Consider the following 15,137-nt stretch of genomic DNA (forward strand, 5'->3'; position numbering starts at 1 on the left):
ATCAGTGTTATTATCGAGCTATCCTACTATGTATAGCCTCATATCCATATCTACCACAATCTACACAAGTGCATAGCCGTGAATCAACTAGTGGGTTGCTTTCATGCAACTTGGAGTTTTTCTATCTCAACTTTAGCTCATGACCATTTCTTATATTAGGTTTATTCCCTTCCCTTTATCTTGTGTTTCATAGATTGGTTGCTCACTTCGTAAAGTAGGTCTCTCACCAAGGATGGTGATGGCTCCTACTTGTTGGCTACCCTTTGCACTCTATTCTTTCAATAAGTCATTTGCTTGTATTGCCTCCTCAAATACCTTGATCAGCACATCTCATTGCAAAATCAAGTTTCTTGCTAGGGCTTTGTAAAATATATTCGTCTATAATCTCATTTATGGAGACTATGGAGATAGCTCTTTATCCAAGCCCTTCAATAGTAGGGAACCTCTTATTTGAAAAAGCTTTCTTTCTTCCAAATGAAAGTGAGAAATCTTGACTTGAGTGCACTAATGTTTTCTCAAGTAGAACCTTCTTCAAGTCTACCAAAACTTGTTTATAAATATGCTTGTATGCATGATGCTCATGAAAATCCAAGATTGATTCTAATGCATGAGCTTGAACTTGTGCTTCAATAATATTTACCAACACTCCTTGGTCCACTAGACTATTGTTATTACCAAGTTACTTTCACAACTAACTAGCATGAAAGATTGGATGGACTCTACTTAAGGATGGTAGATCTAATTTATAGAAAACTTTGGCAACATGTTTAAGGATTATGAATGGGCCACAATACCTTGGAGACAACTTAGGAACTAGTCTAGATTGAAAACTTTTTGAGTATTCTAGAGCCCATAAATAGTCATTGTCACCCTTTTCAAAAGTGACCACACTTCTATATTCATCTGCATACTTCTTATAGTAATCTTGAGCTTGCTAAGAATTTAAGCATTGTTGAGACTTTATGTGTCTAAAGTGTGAAAACAAATAAATTCTTCAATGTTACAGGTTTTCAGTGTGTGCCTATAGGATGAGTTATTCAGTGATTTATGTGACTTGTCAAGAGTAAATTAGTGTATGAAACAGTGTAAAGTACCAGTTCATATGCCGAATATGTAAATGACCAAAATTAAATTGCCACATACCATTACCAATGTGCCATGACTTATTTTGAGTGGTTAAAATCTTTCAAGCCAAAAAATATCAAAAAGCGACACGTTTATAAAAATGGAATTTTTAGCTATTTGGAGAGATTTTTGTAATTCCACCCATGCAAGCTTGTCGATCGGGTCTATCGGCTTCGATTTGAGTACCTTGATAACCCTATTATAAGTTCATATGTGAAAGTTATGGTTGAAACAAGTTGCAGCTAGGAATAGAAAAAAAAAAGACATAAAAATTAGATAATAAGAGTTTGGAAGGCAAAAAGCATGAAAAGCAGGCATGAACAAGTGTATATGTTTAGAAATAGAGATTTGAACCATTGTCACAAGTCTAGGTGAATAAACAAGTGATCTAGTGTTGTAATTAACAAGACTGAAGAAAAAGACAAGTGATTCTACTTTTCAGGTGCCTTTAGCCCAATAAAAATTTCCTTTGTACTTGTTGTTGTAATTCCTTTTGGCCTGCAAGAGTGGTACTGAGCTATCATCTCAGATAGAATTTGCCTAAGCTATCATCTTAGGCAAAGTGTATTTGGATTGAAGGGATTTATTGTAGTTGTAGAGAAGAGTAATATAATTTCTAGTTGGGTTAATCTATTTTTTGTATTCTACAGTGTATTCAAGAGTTCTTGTTCCAATATTTATTTCATCCATCTGCCTTCTCTTTTCCTTGATCCCTAATAGATTTAAGCCTAGGCCTTTCCAATCCCAAATAGTGTGCTACTTTTAGCATATCAAGATGATCTTGGAGAAAATCTATTGCATGTTGGATTTTCTCGTTGGCCAATCTCATGGTGACTGGTGACTGGGGTTGAAATCCATACATAAGCACAAACACATTAAACATTGTAGTCACATGCTTAGCACTATTTTAAGAAAACTCTAAGATGAGTAGATAATCTTCCCAAGTAAAGTGTTGTTTTCTTACATATGCTCATAGCATATCTTCTAGAACTTGGTTTACCCACTTTGTTTGCCCATCTATTTGAGAGTAGCTAGCAGTACTCAAATTGATAATTGTATCCAACTTTTTAAATGCAACTCTCCAATATATAGATATTAAACTTTTTATCTCGTGATAATTGGCTAACATCCCCTATATCCAATCTATATTCTCCACAAATAGTCTCTCTAATTTGAAAGTTTTAACTATTAGCTTTGTTGAAATAAACTTGCATGCATTAATGAGTGTATCCATTACTATCTAAATGGCATTGTAACCATGATTGATAGCAAGAAGTCCAACAATAAAATCCATAGAGATACTTTCCCTCTTGCCATTAGAAATCTTTACAGTATTCAAAAGTCCACATGCATTTAGGCACTCATCTTTGTTTCATTGGACACTTTTGGCATTGGACAACATATTGATCTATTTACATATGCATTCCAAACCAATAAAAACTCAATGTATATGTGCATAGAGCTTTCTTATGCATGGATGATCTTGAATAGGACTATAATGACACTCATAACCCATCACGTGTAAGAGAGGAGCCTTATGTGGAATTCATATCTTCTACTCCAATGGCTATGACACTAGCATTATCTTCTACTACAAATGGTTTGGTGGATCCACTATAGCTAGTATTGGTGCAATAATGACGATGGCTACTTTGAGCTGATCAAAAGCGTGTTTTTGTTCTTTACCCTAAGAGAAAGTGCGACCTTGAGCTTTCAATTGGCTTGTTATATGAACAATTACATTAGCATAATGTTTGAAGATTTTGTAGTAAAATCCTACCAACTCAAGGAACATTTATAGGATTAGGCCATTGTAAGATAGTCTGGACCTTATCTAGATCCATCCTAATACCTTCTTTTGGCTAAGATAGTGAACTTCCATTTTGAAAAAATCACACTTACTTTCCTTTGCTTATAGTTTACACTTCCTGAGGAACTCAAAGACTAAGTGAAGATGTTCCGAATGTTATTCTTTATAACAATTGTAAATAAGGATATCATAAAGAAAGACAAAAAAAAAATCCTAGATAAAGATGTAAGACAATATCCATAAGTACCATGAATGTTGCAAGGGCATTAGTTAGGCTAAAAGGCATAACCAAAAACTCATAATGGACGAAACATGATTGAAAGGTTGTTTTAGACATATCATCTATGTGTATTCAATCTTGACCTCAAGTTAGTGCTAATGGAGTATTACGTTCCTTTAAGTTAATAAAATAACTCATCAATACAAGAAAATGGATGCGCATTTGTTCTTATGAGCACATTTAGACCACAAGAGTGTATGCACATATGCATGAACCCATCCTTCTTCCTGACAAACAATATTGGTGAAGCCCATTGAGATATGTATTGAATAAATCCTCGTTGGAGGTAATCAAGTAACTACTTGTCTAGTTCACTAGCTTCACTAATACTAAGTCAATAAGGTGGTTGACTAATGGATTAATATATTCTTTAAGAAACTGTTATATCTTATCATGATCATTTGTTAGGGAAAGAAAGAAGAAGTTGATAAGAGAATGCTACAATAAGTAATTTTCTTTAAAAGAGGGAGTATGTGTTTAACTCATTTGTTAGATCCCACTAAAGAAATATACACAACATGATTAATATATAACGATGATGAGAAAAAGGGAGACAAGACATAACAAAAATAGACATATTCTATTTCATTATACTTATGAAATAATTATGTTAAATTATACTTATAAGAGGGGAGCTCATCTAGCAATAAAACATACATATCATTGTCCTCAAATGCAAGAGTGCTATACTTATAATTATGTTATAGAGTACTACGCAAGTTATGCAACCACTGTTGCCCTAAGATCACATCTACCCTAGACATGTGAATAACTTTATTTTCATAGTATACCCTTGCATCTCTAATAAAACAATGCAAACTTCCATATCCCATATATCCTTGGTAGTTTTCATAGTATGCCCTTGCATCTCTAATGAAATAGCAGAAACTTTCATATCTCATACATCCTTGGTAGTTTTTATTCATGAAAGAAATGACATAGGTATGAGTATTAATAACTTGGGGTTAAAAAAGTTTCTTAAGTAATGTATGGTTAAGAATGTTACTAGTTGATCCATCATTAAACCTAATGGCTAGCTTATATAGTTGAATACTTAGAACAAGCCTCCAAAGGAAGTCTTGTACTATATGCATGTCTTTCATTATTCTTGTTTTTTTTCATGCTCATTTCCCTTGAGTTGTGGACAATCATTGTTGGATTGAGTGATGCAAAAATGCAAGTACACAGCTTGGAGAAGAAGAAGCTTGAGAGCTCAATTCAAAGTGTATTGAGAAGTATTAATAGAGACCATTGTTCACGACTCATTACACTTGAGTTGTAGGCAATCATTGTTAGATTGAGTGATACAAAAATAAAAGTACATAGCTTCGAGAAGAAGAAGCTTGAGAGCACAATTCAAAGTGAATTGAGAAGTATCAATAGATACGATTTACATGACTATGTATACCTAAAAGTGAATAGGTATATATACAAGGCCAAGGAAAAAAACCTTCTAAAGAGTGAAAAAAAGTACCCCAATGGTCATAAGCGTGTTCACGCACATCACTATCAAAATATTATTATAAATTATACCTAGGAATAATGCGGTGCACAAGAGCTAGCACTCACATATAGAGAAGTGTCATGACCATAGACTAGATCAATCCACAAAGGGGAGTAAGCCCAAAGCTTTACATAAAGCTTTGAACTTTAACAAAGTAAAGCCTTTGTGAAAAGATCTACAAGGTTGTCTTGTATTGGCACATATGCCAAGTTAATCTCTCTTATAGAGAGTCTCTACCTAATGTAATGGTAGTGCACCTCAATGTGCTAATATGTACATAGAACATTGGATTCCATGCAACTAGCAATGTGCTTTGATTGTCATTGATCATGGTGGTGGTAGATGACTTTCCAACACCCAAATCAACCAAGAGGTATATGAGCCAAACACACTCAACCATAGTTGTGAAAGCTACATGGTACTCAGCTTCACAATTAAAAGTGCCAATGGTGGGCTACTTCTTGGTCAACCATGATATGTATGAGTTGCCAAGCATAAAGAAAAAACCACTTGTGGATACACAAGTATTGTAGCAATCAACCTAATAAGAGTCCAAAAAAGCATGTAAATCTAGAGATAATGATCTCCCCTTGGGAAAAAACATCCCAAGGTGCCGAGAACCACTTAAGTAGTGAAAGATCCACTTCATTGCCTACCAATGTTTAGTGCTTGGGCCATGCATAAATTGGCTCATCTATGAGATTACAAACTAAATATCAGGCCTCATAATCATACATAAATCAAGTATCTAATAGATTATTGATAGAGAAAGATATCAAAGTAGTCTTCATGACATCATGAAGCCTCAACTTCAAATGTGCCTCCATAGAGTAGCAATAAGGTCATAGTCTTCCAAGCCAAATCCTTGCAATAATGTCTCAGCATGCTTTGTTTTGATACAAAGCAATACATCCATCACACTACTTAAACTAAATGCCTTGATAATGATATCATAAGCCCAAATTTGACATGTTAAAAGTTAAATTTAACTCAACTTTAAAATTAGCAATATGTGTCTCATTAGGACCAATGAGTCACATGTCATCAACATAAGCCACAATGATCAAAGGTGCATCACCCTCATGTTTGACATATAATGTAATCTCAGTGATATGACTATTTTGAAAATCATATGCAGTCAAGTATATATATATATATATTCTCATACCAAGCTCAAGGTGCTTGCCTCAGACCATACAAAGCCTTTTTCAATCTATACATTGTTTTCTTATCCTTTCTACACACTACCACAAGGCTGAAAAACATGCACTTCCTAATGTACATCACCATTTAGAAGTATAGTTGTGATGTCCAATTGATATAGATTCCAACCATTATGAGCTGCTAATGCACAAATGCTACAAATAGTTATCATGCAACAAGTAGGAATGAAGGTCTCATCAAAATGAATGCCCTTCTATTGAGCATAACCCTTTACCACAAGTCTAGCTTTGTAGCATTCAGCACTACCACATGGCTTACACTTTAAGTTATAAATCCACTTAGTACTAATGGTCTTCTCGCCATGAGGTAAATCATATAGGAACCAAGTACCATTTTTAATAACAGCATCATACTTTGCATAGTAGCCATCCTATTTTTTGAATTTTGTGCCTCTTCAAAAGACATAGACTCATCCTCATCATACAAACTAGAAAATGCATAATAATTTGATACATAATAGGCACTATAAGAGCCTGAATGGCTACAACTAGCCAAGGGTGCATCCAACTTATTGTCTATGTTTGCACTAGCCATTTTGGCATAGTCCTAAACTGCTAAATCTCTATTTTCTCACCAATAAGTGCATCATTCACATTTGCATTAGAAATAGGTTGATTTACTTCGATTCGTGAATTGACTTGACTACCAACTTTATGACATAAAAATCTATAAATTTGGCATTCATCACGTACTTTTCGGCTCCCAGAGCTCACATAATTACTTTATAATGCCAAACCTTTCTGGGATTCAATGGGGGGTCAAACGGACTCCAATCGACAAACCAAGACTTGCGTTAGGTTCCTGACATTGAAACCCATCTAGAAAAACTCCAACTCATTGATCCACAACCATTCATTTTGCATGAAGAATTGGTCGTTTACGACTACCAAGCCACTTTTCCACTTCAAATCGGGCTCCAAAAATTCTCTCATTGGTGACCCCATGAGATAGGGCAAATCAGCCCTCATCGAATCTCACGAACTAATCTGCACAAACAACAACCATAAAAAGCATCAAGCTGCTACAAAACAACATACATAACAAAGCATTAGAACAACTTTCACCCTACCCGGTGATAGAATCAAGGCATGAAAATCCTCAAGGGATAGGCCCAACATAATCCAATAGAAATCTAGAGCGAGTCTCAAACCAACTACTCCATAGAGCGAGTCTCGAACCAACTACTCCAACACAGCATGGCTAAAAAGAACCATCAAAGAATTCATCCTGGGTGGTGGCCTAAACTATAGACCCAATTAGGACATTTGGACTAGAAACTACTAGGCAAGGACTCCTATATCCGAGCAGCATAGATTTTCATTCAACATATTTTTCTCTTTTAAGGTTTCTATACTTGAGCATGTAAAAAGGAGGGAGCTGAGCATAGTTACCCAAGGAGAATAGGGCAGCCCCAGGTCGTCCTGACTTGATACCGAAGAACATATCAAGCTCTTGCGAGGTGACACTTCAATTTTTTCCTTTTCTGCTCACTACTAAGCTTTCACAAGGTGATAATCAACTGTTTATAAGATTTTTCTTTCTTTTATTTTCCATTTTAGGGGTTAGAACCCCTTTTTATACACCTCTGTATTTGTATCTCAGATATTCAAAATTTTCTCTTCTTTTTATTTTGGCAGGCTTATTTAACTACCTCACACTAGCAAGGACTCCTAGAATAGTTGTCTAGCAAGCTAATAGAATAGGGCCACTAGGGTTGCCTTCTAAAATAGGTCTTTCAATGCCTGAAAATGTCTTTATATGAGGTAGACAACTACTAAAACCTCCCCCAGATATACCCAACCAAACCCTAGGACTTCATGCCTTGATTGTCAGTCCCCAACAAAAGAACAACGCCCCACAAGTACATAGACACACATAGTAGAAAAGAAAAGTACTCATAAAGGAAGGAGATCACCTAGACTTGGCCACAAGGAGCTTCTGCACAACAAGAGTCTCCCTCCAAGTTCCACTAAATTTGTCTAGTACGGCACTAAAACAAAACCCATTAACCACATCTACACTAAACGAACACATGGATGTCTTAGCCTAATGAAATGTGATATTTCACTGCAAAATGATTGACTCTCTTGGCCTTATGTATTCAAACATTGAAACCCAACACAAATGGCCCTCTTGGCCTAATGAGATAATCCACAAAATGATTATTCAATAGTGTAATGTTGAAACAAACCCTTGGTCTTGACACAACTCACCTATAGCATAAGACCGAACAAAGATATAAGGGATCCACAACATGGATGATTTTAGTGGCTATATGTCACCAAATGGCTATACTTTTATTTTTTTGGATTTTTTTTTTCGAAAATCGAGTAGGTTGAGTTATAACCCCAAATTTTATTCACCAACATTTCTAAGGTATATCGATATTTTGAAGGCTCTTTCACCATTCATGCAAAACAAATATTGAAAGAAATATATTAAAATCACCACAATATTTATAAGTTATGGGATATATATAAAAACATTCACCACATGTACATATGTACTCATACACATAGTACATACATAGACACATGTCACATACTACTTATCCTTGCTCCTTCTTTACATATACTCATACACATGACTCACACACACTCCTCTACACACACACACATTACTTATCATTACATCTACTCTTGTATTCATACATATATATACAAAATTCTTAGAACCAAAGGGTTTGAGGTACTCATGGTCCAATAACTTGAGCTAGCTAGATATTTGAAGCATGCAACTTGAAAGTTGCAAAGCAAGACAGAGCTCTACCTAAAACCCATAAATGCTAAGGGACTTCCCCCCTTCATAGAATTGAGCACAAATAATACCTCCCCTTCAATGAATGGTTTATCCAAGAGCAAGCTAATTTTAGCAAGGTGCCAAGGACTCTCTCCATTTCCACATCCAAGATTTTAGTAACACACTAGGACAAATCAACAACACTCTTGGGCTCAACTTTGGCTAGCACTGGGAGATGCTTGTGGAAAACATTAGCATATCCTAGTCATCAATAAAGGTGCATCTATTTTTGTCCTAAATAAATGTGATAGTCTCTCTTTGATGCTTAGCTTTGAGAGAATTGAGACTAGGACCAATCAACAATAGTCTTGGGCTCAACTTCACGGCTAGCATTGAGAGATGCTTGTGGAAAACATTAGCATATCCTAGTCATCAGTAAAGGTGGCTACACACTAGCACCAATCAACAACGCTCTTGGGCTCAACTTCGGCTAGCACACTGAGATATGCTTGTGGAAAACATTAGCATATCCTAGTCATCAGTAAAGGTACATCTATTTTTGTCCTATTGTGGAAAACATTAGCATATCCTAGTCATCAGTAAAGGTGCATCTATTTTTGTCTTAAATAAATGCGATAGTCTCTCTTTCATACTTAGCTTTGAGAGAATTGAAGTAAAATTGATATGGAGCATCTCTTAGGAGGTCCCACATAACTTAGCAAGAGGATCCAAATCGAATGTTTAAACTGCTAACACACAATGATAAGTAACAATGTCAATCAAGAGGTTGGGACCCTCAAGGTGGTTAGCTATGTGCAACTCCTTCTTGAGTAGGGTTTTATACAAGAGGGGGTGATGCTCTAATTCTGGGTGTAGACCAATTTACATGTGAGAATGATGGAGAGAAGAGAGACGTTGTTGTAGTGAGTTGGATTCGATTGAATTGTTTTGGTGGTACATTGCTACTCTACATTGCTCATGATTTGACAATCCCTAGAGGCACTGTCCACTCAATGCGCATATACAATTTCTTCTAAAATGGGCATTGAGAGTTGCATTTTTATTTGATTTCATTGACTTGGGATTGATCCTAATTTTTTGTGGCAAGTGCACAATTAGGGATAAGCCTAAGCACTCTAGCGTTCTTCTTGGCAACATCTTTAGTATGACTCATCGTGACTAATAGTTGCATGGGGCATCCTTCAATATGTATTGGCATGTGGTTCACAAGCAAGCGCATGATCCCATACCCACCCATTTTAGGGGCTGGTCCCCCTTAATTTTCCTCCCCATCTATGCAAATAAGGGAGGGGGTTCAAAAATGTGTATAATGTGAGTCATTGTGTGTATTGGTTCTTGATTATTGACATCTCACTCACACTCACACACATGATTCTTGTGGGATGCCTGGTTGTAGATGCAATCGTGAAAAGGACATTTGACATTCGGGCATAGTCGTCTGGTGCAACCGTCTCCTCCGCTGCTTCATCTTTGTCTGCTTCTCAACTCTGTCTCCCTAGGATAAGACATTGTCGAATTTGTCGTTCATATGCAACAACTATGCCAACCACTCCATTGGTACGCCCATGATCTTCCATTGCATCAGTACTCTCCTCTCTCTCTCTCTCTCTCTCTCTCTCTCTCTCTCTCTCTCTCTCTCTCTCTCTCTCTCTCTCTCTCTCTCTCTCTCTCTCTCTCTCTCTCTCTAGCGCAAAGCAACCAACACTTTGGAGGAAAAACAAGCTTTTGGTGCATCTAGTCGTAGCTTTTATTTCAACATTCATTGCATATATGTGGCAACACACTTGAGTGCTGAAGCAGGGCGAGAAGCAGGCCACATCAGTAGCATGGCTCATGGACGTAGCAGCAACATGCAGGCTGATATATAGTTGACAGTGTATAGGTTGAGGCCATCTTGCTGTGCAACGTTGTCTTTGGCAAGCCATATCACAACACCAATGTCATGCTCTTTGTTAGAACCATTCGGGTGCGTGATGGTTGATAGGAGGGACATCCAGAAGCTACACTTGACTATCGCTTATGGCTTTAGAACCATAAACTCTAAACACCAAACCATGGATTTGGAACCTTATATACTTGGCAGTCGTTCATGGCTTTAGAACCACACACTTTAAACAACAAACCATGGCTTTAGATTAATCACATGGTTTGGTGTTTAGAGTTTATGGTTCTAGAGCCATAAGCTACACTTAGCATAGCTCATAAACACTTATAGCTTATGGCTCTAGAACCATAAACTCTAAACACCAAACCATGTGATTAATCTTTTTTGTAGGTTCAAACCAAATAGTTAGGATAATTAATATGGAGCATGTGAAGCATACATGTCCTTTAGCCTCGCTCTCCCATTATTACACAAATGTGTAAACTTGTGTGTAGATGTATTGAGATAGCTAACATTGCATAGGCTACCTAGATAGCAAAAATGATGTATTATGGCTATTGAGTATTTTTATTAGATAATGTTTTGAAAGATGGGATCTAGTGTTATATTGTGGTTGAGTGAGAAAGAGCTTGAGGCAGAAGTATGAGAAAGATCTTAATCCCATAGATTTGCATGAGTGTGATTGAATGAGAAAGATAATGAAAGAGGAAGAGTGTGAAAAATGATGCATACATTTGCACTCCAAAATATACATTCTCCTCAGGGCCTAGCAATGCAGGTTCACACTCTCATTCCAGCCCAAGAACTGTGGCCGCACTTGCAAAACTTTCACGCCATGGACCTACGTATGGGCCAACTCTTACAACAATTTAATGCAAACTAGGATGGGGAAATTGCCTGCTAATTAATTATACAACACAGTAATAAATGTACAATGAGAGATAGAAGTGCATGCTATCCACTCTGGCAATAGGAGTAGGGTTTTTTTTAAAGGGTTGTTGAGCCCTTCTATAAGCATTTTGACCTTCAAGAGATGGAAAAAAAATTTAAAGTCTTGTTATAGAAGGCCAAGATAAAAAAATTTCCCTTCTTCACGAAAGGCAAGTTTTTTCCAACCTTGCTTTAGAAGGGCAGTTCTTTTTAAAAACTTAAATAATAATATTATTAAGATCCAATTTTAGACTTTTGAAGGGCCAAGCTTGAAGTCGCCAACCTCCAACTTCCAAGCTTTCTTGAGTCCTGTTGACTCTTGACCTGCCCAAAACCCAAGGCCAAATTTTAAAGGCTCGTGATCAAGTGCCGGGTGCTCGAGCCCCAAGGATTGAAATTTGAAACCCTTAATTTTAAACCTAAAAGCAGTACACTCAAGACTCAACAGTCGTGAGTACAAGAGCTGAGGAAACTTGACAGTGACAAATGACTCAACCAATTTCCAAATACTTCCATCTCAAGACTCTTGACTCTCCTCTCAACATTTGACTCCTGAGCTACAATACGCTTGGCTGCATGATGGTGACAATGTGCTTCATGATTTCTAAGCCCTTCTCGCGGTCCCAACAGTACACCACAACTCCCAGAGTCCCAGTGTCCCACCAATCGGTGGCCACTCCACCAGGGTAGGCTACAAAGATGTAGAAGGCCAGGGCCCAAAAAGGTTGAAGTAGTACATGAAGCCTAGGTTCAGGTGGCAGCCTGTGGGCCATTGGCCAACGATCTTGCACGTAGCACCTGCAGGCTACAAGGGTTGTCAATGCCATGTGGTTTCGGAATCCACACTTGATGCAAAGAGGGATGCACACATGACACAGGTATGGCCATTGCCAATTGGCCAACAGCGTCACAATTTGTTCTCTCTCTCTCTCTCTCTCTCACTCACTCACTCACTCACTCAAAGCCTAGGCCCTACGGCCTAGAGGCTAGAAGAAAGCTTCGCCACTTGGCCGAAACTTAGAAGTTAGTGACTCATTGAAAATTGCACATGTAATTTTTATTAATTACTAAAATGGCTATAAATTTCTTACACATGTCCATTGGAATTTGGAGGCTGGAGCCTAGAGCTACGACTTGCAAGCATCCATATTATTGAAGTTTATTGTACAAGAGTGAGAGAGGCAACGTATTTTAGCGCAGATGTAGATTGCAAGTTGATTGTCAATCAAGTCATCTAAGATTTGACAGGTGAGTAGTCTAACTTAACTAGTCATCAATTTTTATATGTTTATGCAACTTTAAGATAGTCTTCATTAAAGCCGATTGAGAGATAAGTCAATCTACAAGCTGCAATGGAAGGTGCAAGATTGTATGATGAAGTTGAAGCAAGGTTGTCAATGACTCCAGGAAGAGGAGTCTTACCTCCTCCCATGCTAGGAATGGTATACCCACCAAATGCCATCCTAGGGACAATTCCCTACCCCTATTCTGAGATGCAAAAAGTGCTGCAATATAATGCACCTAATCCATTATGGTCTCCACAGAGGACAGTGCCTCAAATGAGGGTTCAACCACAATAATAGTGGCCTTAAACAGTTCCTCCAATGGTGACTCAACAACAGTGGAACCCTACCGACTGGAATTAACAACCCCAAGTTTCAACAGGAGTTCTGAATTAGAACCAAAATAGAGGACCCTCTCGATCAACCCAACCAGTGTATGCACTAATTACAGAAGCTTTCCAAATCCCTACTACAAGTACTTCAAGAGGTGAAAATCTGAAGGACTACTTATCCAACTTAGTTGCAAGTATTAAGAGCTTATTGATGTGATTACAGAGCAGCTACAGACGCTGAAGGTGAATACTGCCAATATATCTACTTCCTGCTGAAGTTGGGAGAGATATAATGCATTCTAATACATGGTGCAGAAAGTGCCATTAGACGGGACATTTAGCCACTGAATGTACCCGAAAACCAACCATTCCTGGAGCCTTCTGTTCCTACTGTTTGCAGAAGAACCATACAGAGGATATTTGCTCTCTGAAAGAGATGCACGAACAAAGACAGAAAGATGAAAATGCAAGATTTAACTTGCTAGAATCCAAAATGACAACACACGATATTGGACCCAAGTCGAGGGAGTTTGGTCCTAATTTTGGTCCAAGGAGGTTTCCTTCTCAAAGTTACAGAGGACAACAGTTTGGCGGTGGTCAGAGATTAGAGGTGGAATGTTACAGATGTGGAGAAAAGGGTCATATCTCCCCAAATTGTCCAAGCCCTAGACGATCTGTGGATTACAAGCCCTTATGCAGCCGATGCAAAGGAGAAGGCCACACTGCAAAGGACTGTCCAAGTCCAGCCCTTGTCAAGGCCAATGCCACTGATAGCCAACAGAAGGCACAAGAGCCTGCCTCTAATTTGGTAGAGTTGGAAGTTGCCACTATCACACGTGCCAAGAAGAAGGAACCAGTTGTCTAGAATGAGAATAATTTCCCTGCCAAGACGGTGAAGTTCAACCTGCCAACAGAGGGATAGAGCACAGGACAAAACAATGCAGTACATAGCACTGCAGTGCCACAGAGAGTCACAGAGACAATCCCAGAAACAAGACCAGAGGTCCAGGAGATAGATGATACAGGAGTACCTCCAGAAATAGAGGAAGTGCCGATGCTGCCATTACTATAAGAAAAAGGAAAGATGAAAATGGGTGTAGCCCCATTCCCCAGCAGGCTGGAAAAGCCCGTGGATGCTATCAAAGAATATGAGTTGGTAAAAAACCTAGACACTTTTAAACCAAACTTAACATTCCAAAAGTTGCTAATGTTGTCTCCCAGCTATCGAAAGAAATTCAAAAGCATCTTGATAAAAAGACGTAGACTAAGACTTGCTCCTTTAACAACGACCAAGACCACTAAGGACCCGGAGCCTGTAAAGAAAGTAGATGTGGCTAATGCCTTCCTAGATCCTGGAACCCGAGATATTAGTGTATGGATCGAAGGATGCTTTATTTCACATGCATTGATTGATGGAGGCTCATCAGTAAACATAATGATGGATGTGACAATGAAGGACTTAGGGTTGCAAGGAATTTAACCTACACAGTGGCTTATCAGATTGGCAGACCAAAGCAAAATTAAACCATTGGTCATCCTCCCATACGTAAAAACAACCCTTGCAAGAAAAGATTATTGGCTAACCTATTTGATGGTTAAACCAAATTCTTATGGGACCTCATACCCTCTGCTGTTGGGAAGACCTTGGATTTTTGAAGCGAGAGCCAGGATGGATTGGTTCAAAGGAACCCTAACCCTAGGCACAGGACCCAACAAAGTGGTGTTGAAATTGTATGGATCGCAAAAAGGCAATGGATACACACCCATTGAGATTATAACTGACTCCTACAATGAAGTAACAGATGGTACATTAGGAGACGAAGAGGGTGTTAAATAGATCTTTCCCAAGAAAACAGAGGCATAGTCCCTAACAGTGGGCACTGTAAGCCAACTACCAAAGGAAGCCAAGTCTTTGTTTATGGGAGAATACCTCCTGCCTCAACCAGAATTGACTTTTGAAATCACCTCTGACAGCGAGATAGAAGCATGGATGTACTGCTCTCC

The sequence above is a fragment of the Lygodium microphyllum genome, chromosome 16 (assembly GCF_053477565.2).
Source record: "Lygodium microphyllum isolate KBCC chromosome 16, Lygodium_microphyllum_v1.1.10, whole genome shotgun sequence".
Taxonomy (NCBI): Eukaryota; Viridiplantae; Streptophyta; class Polypodiopsida; order Schizaeales; family Lygodiaceae; genus Lygodium; species Lygodium microphyllum.